This window comes from Elephantulus edwardii, unplaced genomic scaffold, assembly GCF_000299155.1.
Source record: "Elephantulus edwardii isolate Elephantulus edwardi_28Jun2011 unplaced genomic scaffold, EleEdw1.0 scaffold00041, whole genome shotgun sequence".
Lineage (NCBI taxonomy): Eukaryota > Metazoa > Chordata > Mammalia > Macroscelidea > Macroscelididae > Elephantulus > Elephantulus edwardii.
Window position 1 is genome coordinate 418,077 of NW_006399791.1, and position 7,566 is coordinate 425,642.

Genomic DNA, 7,566 nt, shown 5'->3' on the forward strand with positions numbered 1-7,566 from the left:
ACATCCCAGCAATCTTCCACCTGCTACATACAGAAATAGGGGCTGCAGAGGGGTGAGAGGAATGCTGGTGACTCAACAGTAAGCACGTGTCTCTTGGTGCAATAGTGCCGAGGGGGAAAAAGTCTGGCAGTCCATTCCTACAGTCTCATAAGGACAAATACTGCCTTTATTGTGAAAACAGTAAGATATCTAGTAAGATGTGTGTAAAAGTCCAGGAGGGGGATGGGAGGGAGACAAGGGGGCAGAAAATGGGGAGAGAGAATATCCTCATTTGACAGAATGGATGGGAACAGGGGGTGAAGGAATTAGGAAAGATCCTATAGGATCCAAGAAGATGAGGTAATAGTGGGCATAGATCCTATATCAATGATGATTAATTTTATAAAACAATATATATCAATGATCATATGAAACATAATGTGAATGAAGGAATGTGTGAAAAATCATGTACACGAATGAAACACAGTATATACAAATTCCGTATGCAAACCAATATAAAATATAAAAAAAATAGGTACAGCTTTCAAAAGCCCTGTGGGGAAGTTCTGCTTTTTCCTATAAGGTTGCTATGCATGAACTTGGCCTCAGTGACATAAGATGACAACATCCAAGTAATCATTCTACCCAGGATGGCACAGTTAGAGTGAGGCAGTCAGGGCCCAACTCTTGAAGTCTTTTTACTCAGTGCATCAGAGCTCTGTGTGGACGGGTCACCATACTGCCTGGGGACTGGTTTACCAGCACCTGAATTTACATCTGTTTGCATTGCTACTTTGCACACTCTTGCCATCCTCATGTTGTTCATCACTTCTTCATCTGGGAGACAGGCCCAAGACAGCTCCAGGTCACTGTTCACTCTGGCATGCTCACAATGGCGCTGTAGAGTTGGATGAGTGAATACCACTTCTTCAACTTTCTCCCTTCACTCTCCTCTTCTTGTCCAAAACATATTGGTGCAGGCAACACACCAGATGAAGCAAAACTGAGGCCAGGGCTGAAGGAATATGTGAGTGATTCAGTGTTTTGAAGACAGATGAATGCATAACTGCCTCTGCATGTTGTTGTTGTTATGTGCCATCGAATCATTTGCGACTCATAGCGACCCTATGTACAAGAGCCCTAAATGCCATTCTATCCTGTGCCAACCTCTCTATCTCAAACACATTCATTCCCACCACTCCACTCACAGAATCGATCCATCTCATCCAGGGTCTTCCTCTCCTGTGCCGTTCCTCCACTCTCCCAAACATGATGTCCCTCTCCAAGGACCAGTCCCTCCTTGCAACATGCCCAAAGTATGTCAGACAAAGCTTCAGAATCCTTAACTCCAGGGAACATTCTGGCTTCACCCTCTCCAGGACAAACCTGTTTGTTCTTCTAGCAGTCCATGGTATATTCAACACTCTTCTCCAGCACCACAACTCAAAGGCATAAATTCTCTTTCTATCATCCCTAGTCACTGTCCAACTCTCCAATGCATGGCATGTAATTGTAAAGACTATAGCCTGAATCAGGCGCGCCTTAGTCTCCAGCCTGACGTTGTTGCACTTCAGTACTCTGGGGAGGTCCCTCACAGCTGACTTTCCCAATGCAATTCATCTCCTGATTTCCTGGCTGCTGTTACCAAGAGTGTTGACCATGTAGCCAAACAAACTAAAACTGTTAACTATCTCAGTCTCTTCACCATCCATACTGATGCTGCCAATTGGCCCAGTGGTGAGAATCTTTGTTTTCTTGATATTGAGCTTCAATTCTTATTGAAGACTGCAGTCCTTGACCTTCTGCAGCAAGCGCTTCAGGTCCTCCTCATTTTCAGCAAGCAGGATTGTGTCATCTGCATAATGCAGGTTGTTGACGATTCTTCCACCAATCCTGATGCCACATTCCTCCTCGTACAGCCCAGCATCTCGGATGATCTGTTCTGCATACAGATTGAAAAGGTATGGAGACAAAATACATCCCTGATGGACCTCCTTCTTGATTTTGAACCATCCAGTGTCTCCCTGCTCTGTTCTGATGACTGCCTCTTGGTCCAAATATAGGTTTCGCATTAGCTCGATCAAATGTTCTGGGATTCCCATTCTTCTCAGAGTCAGCCAGCCACAGCTTGTTGTGATCCACACAGTCAGAAGCCTTTGTATAGAAGCTTTTACTCAGGGGATGAAGCCTCCTACCACCTGTCCCAGAGCCCCAAGGGTCTGATGCCAAGCACCCTCTCCATCATGCTGTGCCTGGAGCTGAATCTCAAGTACATGAAGGGAGTCCATGCCCATCATAAATTTATGTACCGTATGTCTGTCTATCATGGAGAAAGAATTGGGATTGTCAATGACTTCACCTTACTTGGCTTCACAATCAGTATGTTCAGTACCAGCAATCAGGAGACATATTGCATTGAGTGAGTCCACTGTCGGGGACCTCTCCAAAATTCTGAAGAGCAATGATGTCAGTTTGAAGACTAAGGTGCACCTGATTCAGGCCATATATAGTCTTTTCAATTACTTGCTATGTATCTGGGAGCTGGGCAATGAATAAGGATGGCGGAAAAAGAATTGATGCATTTTGAGTTGTGATGGTAGAGAAGAGTATACAGAAAAGCCCATGAACTGCCAAAAGGACAAACAGACATGTCTTGTCAAAAGTGCAGCCAGAGTGCTCCTTGGAGGCAAGGATGGTAGAGTTTCATATCTCATACTTTGGACATGTTGCCAGGAGAGGTTATTCCTTGGAAATGTGGAGGGCTGGCATAAGAGAGGAAGGCCCCAACAAGGTGGGTCAACACATTGAATGTTACGATGGGCTCAAGTATATCAGAGTTGATGAAGCTGGCACAGGATAGGAGAGGACTCAGGTCTGCTGTTCATAGGGTTGCTGTGAGTCATCCTTGACTCAATGGCATCTAACAAAAACAGGATGATTGTCCAGAGCTGTCAGGTGGCCTCTGGTTTCCCAGAAGGGTATAAGCCCTAATAGACGTCCCTAGTGCAATGAGATTTGTCTCCATCAACATCTTGTATTTGAATTTTTCTGATCCTTGCCCCATTGCTTCTGGTCTTCTCAAACTCCAGAAAGGAAGATCTTCTGCCTTGCTGATGTCCAGTGACAGTTCAATGAATCTATATCCCTTAGGTAAGAGCAGATGCCTTGGGGTTATGCCCTTTATGCTGTCTATAGCAAAGCAGCACACTTTCTCTTTTTAATTTGTTTATTTCAACTATGAACCTGGAGAAAGGACGGAAGTTATTATACAAGTGTCTAGGTCTTTCGTTCATAGGATCGCTATGAGTTGCCTATGACTCGACGACACTTAACAACAACAAAAATGTAAGTTTAGAGAGACTTTGAATTTCTATTCATCCATTGTTGTATACTTTCCTCCCTGCCCACCTCTCCCCGCCCCCCAGTTCACTTGTCTCTTTGAAAAGTAAAAAAAAAAGAAAAATTCTTATTATACAATCCCCCCAATCCACTGCACTATGCAGCAATAATACCTAATCATATATTCTTCCTAAACGGTTTTTTCCTCATCTGTTTCAATGCAGTATACATTATTTATCCCCTCCTAGTTTCCCTCCAACCCCGATATCAGTCCCACTTTACAACAGTGGCAGTATGCAATATTTGTCCTTTTGTGACTGAGATATTTCACTCACCATAATGTCCTCCAGAGTCACTCATTTTGTATAGTATTTCATGAGTTCCTTGTTTTTCAATGCAGCATAGTATTCCAGTGTGTGAATATATCACACCTTCTCTATCCATTCGTTTGTTGATGGGCACTTAGGTTGTTTTTAACTCTTTGCTATTGTGAACAAAGCCGTGATAAACATGGGTGTACATATATCTGTTTGGGTGGCAGTTCTGGTTTCTTTAGGGTATATTCCCAGTAGTGGAATTGTTGGGTCAAATGGTATCTTTATTTCCGACTTTTTGAGAAAAGCAGCACACTTTCTAAGGACGGAATGACCATTATAATGATAATTGAATGTCACATAGCACATTGCGTGTGCTATACAAACAGCGTGCTGAGCACTTTCCCTTTAATCTTCTAAATGGCCCTTGTTGATGTTAGTTGTTGTTGAGTCAGCTGTGACTCATGGAGGGACCACGTTCAACAGAATGAAGCATTGCGCCATCCTCATGCTTGTTGGCGTGCTTGAGTCCATTGCTGAGGTCATTTGAGGCAAAGATGGTGAAGCTTCACTCCTCATACTTTGAATGTCTTGCTAGGAGAGACTATTCTTGGAAAAGTGGAGGGTCAGCGAAAGAGAGAAAGACCCCCAATGAGATGAACTGGCACAGTGACTGCAGTAACGAACTCAAGTGTTGAGGACGGCACAGGATAGGACAGGGTTCAGAGCTGTGGTCCATTGCATCATTATAAGTTGTACTCGATGGCACAGAACAGCAACAACCCAGGAAGGAGCTCTGGTGGCCTAATGGGTAAGGAAGCACTCACGCTGCCACCTGAGCTGCAGGTGGTATGAATCCACCAGCTGCTCCAAAGGCAAAGAAGGACAGTCTATTCCCATGCAATTTACTGCCTTGATTTACTGCCTCTGAAAACCTGCTAGAGGGTCAGCTCTGAATTGGTTCTGACTCAACAGCATAAAACCACAACGTCCAGTTTAGGGACTCAACTCCCACAACAGTATTGAACAGTGTCCTATAGTGATCTGTATTCAATGGCTAATTTCTCAAACAATCTCATCAGGCCTTTCTTCCTAGTCTGTCTTTAGCCTGATAGCTCCGTTGAAAACAGTCCACCCTGGGTAACCCTGCTGGTATTTGGAATAGCTTGGCATCATCTGTAGCATCACAGCAACACAAAAGTACCCACAGCACGACACCAACCCTTTGAATAAGTTACTGTGACAAGAGAGCGTTGGGCTGTCCTCTCTCTCCTTTTGGGTTTTACATGATGCCCTTGAGTTGTGGTGCTGGAGAAGAGTCTTGAACATACCACGGACTGCCAAGAAAACAAATAAGTCTGTCTTGGAGAGGGTGAAATGAGGTTCCTCCTTGGAAGCTAGGATTTTGAAACTCCATCTCATATACTTTTGGCACATGGCCAGGAGGGAATGATTCTTGGAGAATGTCATTATGCTTAGAAGGGTGGACAGACAGTGCAGGAGAGGAAGACCTCAGATGAGATGGATTGATACAGTAACCAGGGCACTGGGGGTTGGTGTATTGGAGTCAGTGACACTGGCTCAGCACAGGGCACACTTCAGAGCTGCTGTTCATTGGGTCTCTATGAGTTGCAGGGGACTGGACAGCACATAACAACAACAAACTGCAAACTAAGTCCATTTTCGGTTTTTTTATTTCACTTACCTTGTTTTAAAACTCCTTGTTTTGGTTTGAATGAAAGTCTAAAGAGCAAATTGGCTTTCTATTCAACAATTCACATACATGAAGCTTTGTGGCACTGATTACAATCCCCACATTGTAACAGCACTCTTCCCAGCTCCTTCCTGTATTTCTTATTTCCATTCATCCTTTTTACCTATCCCTTCTTGCTTTGCCTTGTGTGGTTGGTTGATTTTGTTTTTTCTTTTTTCCCTTTCATTCATATTTTTAATCCGCTAAACTGTTGAAGTGAATTCACAAAAGTGAGACAAAGGAAAGCTAGATGAAGACTGTTTGGGCTGGGCTTTTTTGGGCCAAGAGAACCACCCTGTAGCCACCCTAAAGAGGATTCCCAGCCCTGCAGAGCTTGGCAAAGACAGTGAGCTTCACAGGCTATAGGGCTAACACGGGTGAGGTATCGGATATGAAGCAGTAGCCCTGGTGAGGGCTATGAAGAGCTAGGGTTCAGGCCCTCAGAGTAAGTTAAAAACACATGTTGGTCACTTTGTATGACCTAGAGTAACCCTCTACTTAGGGACCTGAGCTGGACCCCTTTAAGATACTACCCAGCTCTGCAATACGACATTGTGTGAGGATCTGTCCAAAAACCATCATAACCCAGAGTGAACCCAGTGTGAGCAAAGATTGTGCAGCGCGTGGAAGAGGATTTTCTTTATTTACTCACAGAGCCCAAGTTTCCTGGTGCAGTGGCTTTGCCTCGAGTAATTTGTAACTGACACCATTTTCATGGCCCTCCCTGGGTTTCCCCACTTTTTATTTTACTAATGGAATAATGATGAGTAATTTTCTTTGACTTCACTATGACATCAACTGGCGCATCTCTTAACAATGTCTTTTGTTTGCTGACTGCCTTTCAAGGGGGTGGGGTCGAGGGGAGAGAGGACATTTATATTTGTCTTATTTATTACCCTCCTCTGTGGATTGTGGTTTTCCGGGAGAGAAGTAAATTCCACTTTAGGAGAAAATGGAAAATCAAATGGTTTAGTAGATAATAAATCCTATTTCATTTCCCCTCTCTCCGTTTTTGAAAGATTTGTTAAATCACATGCTAAGACTGATTATCTTGCCTAACTAAAACACAAGACTGCCTATAGTTATGCCTCCCCAGTTTCTGTGGTTATCTTTCTTTGTCCTTTTACCTGGTTATTTTATTTTAAAGGCATTAATCTTCCTCTGCTCCATTAGGCTCACTTCAGAAGAGCATTTACGTGTATTGATCCAAAGGCTCTTTACAAACAGGCCCTCACTACTCATCACTTTCTATCCCTGAACACTGTACATCAGAAAGATGGTATTTCCTATCATCCTGTGTCTTGATTATCTAGTCCTGCTGCAACTGACATACCACAAGCAGATGACTTTTAACAAAGAGAAATTTACTATCGTACCGTTTAAGACAGCTGTACAAGGAGTGCTGATAGCCTAGTGGTTAAGAATGTGTGCTGCTCTCCCAAAGGCATGTGGTTCGAATCTGCCAGCTCCTCTGTGAAAGAAGGATGAGCAATCTCTTCCCAGGCAATTAAATTGACTGGAGGGTCAGCTATGGGTTGGTTCTGACTTGATGGTTCACAACAATAACATACAATTTAGGGAGCTCTGGTGGCCTAGTGGTAAGGAGCTGTACAGCCACTCAGAAGGCACACAGCTCAAATCTACCAGCTGTTCCACAGGATAGATGGCCATGCTCATCCCACATTATGTAACGCCCCTGGAAACCGCTAGAGGGTCAGTTATGGCTTGTTACAACTCAAAGATACATAGCGACACTTTAGGAAACTAGAAGTTCAAATTCTTGGTGCCAGCACATTCCTCTCTTGGCTACAGAGGAAAGCTTTTGTTTCCCTCAGCATCTCTAGGCCAAGGATTCCTTAGAGATCTCCAGGTGTCCTCTACTTCCCTCATGTCGAGGAACTTCCTAGCAAAGGGACTGAAGTTCAGACAGACACACTTCACTCCTAAGTGTTCTTTCTTGATTGTACTGAGATCCCCTCCTTTCTCATGGAGTCAATTAGAATTGACTCACAGAACCTGGTGGTGATGGTGATGGTAGTAGTGGTGATGGTGAAGATGTTTTGACATGACCTAGGTAGAATGCAGGAGAAGGATGGATGATCTCCCCACGCACTATTTACTACCTCTGAAAAAACCCGGGAGGGTCAACTTTTGGCTCAATGGAACACGACATCAACAAGT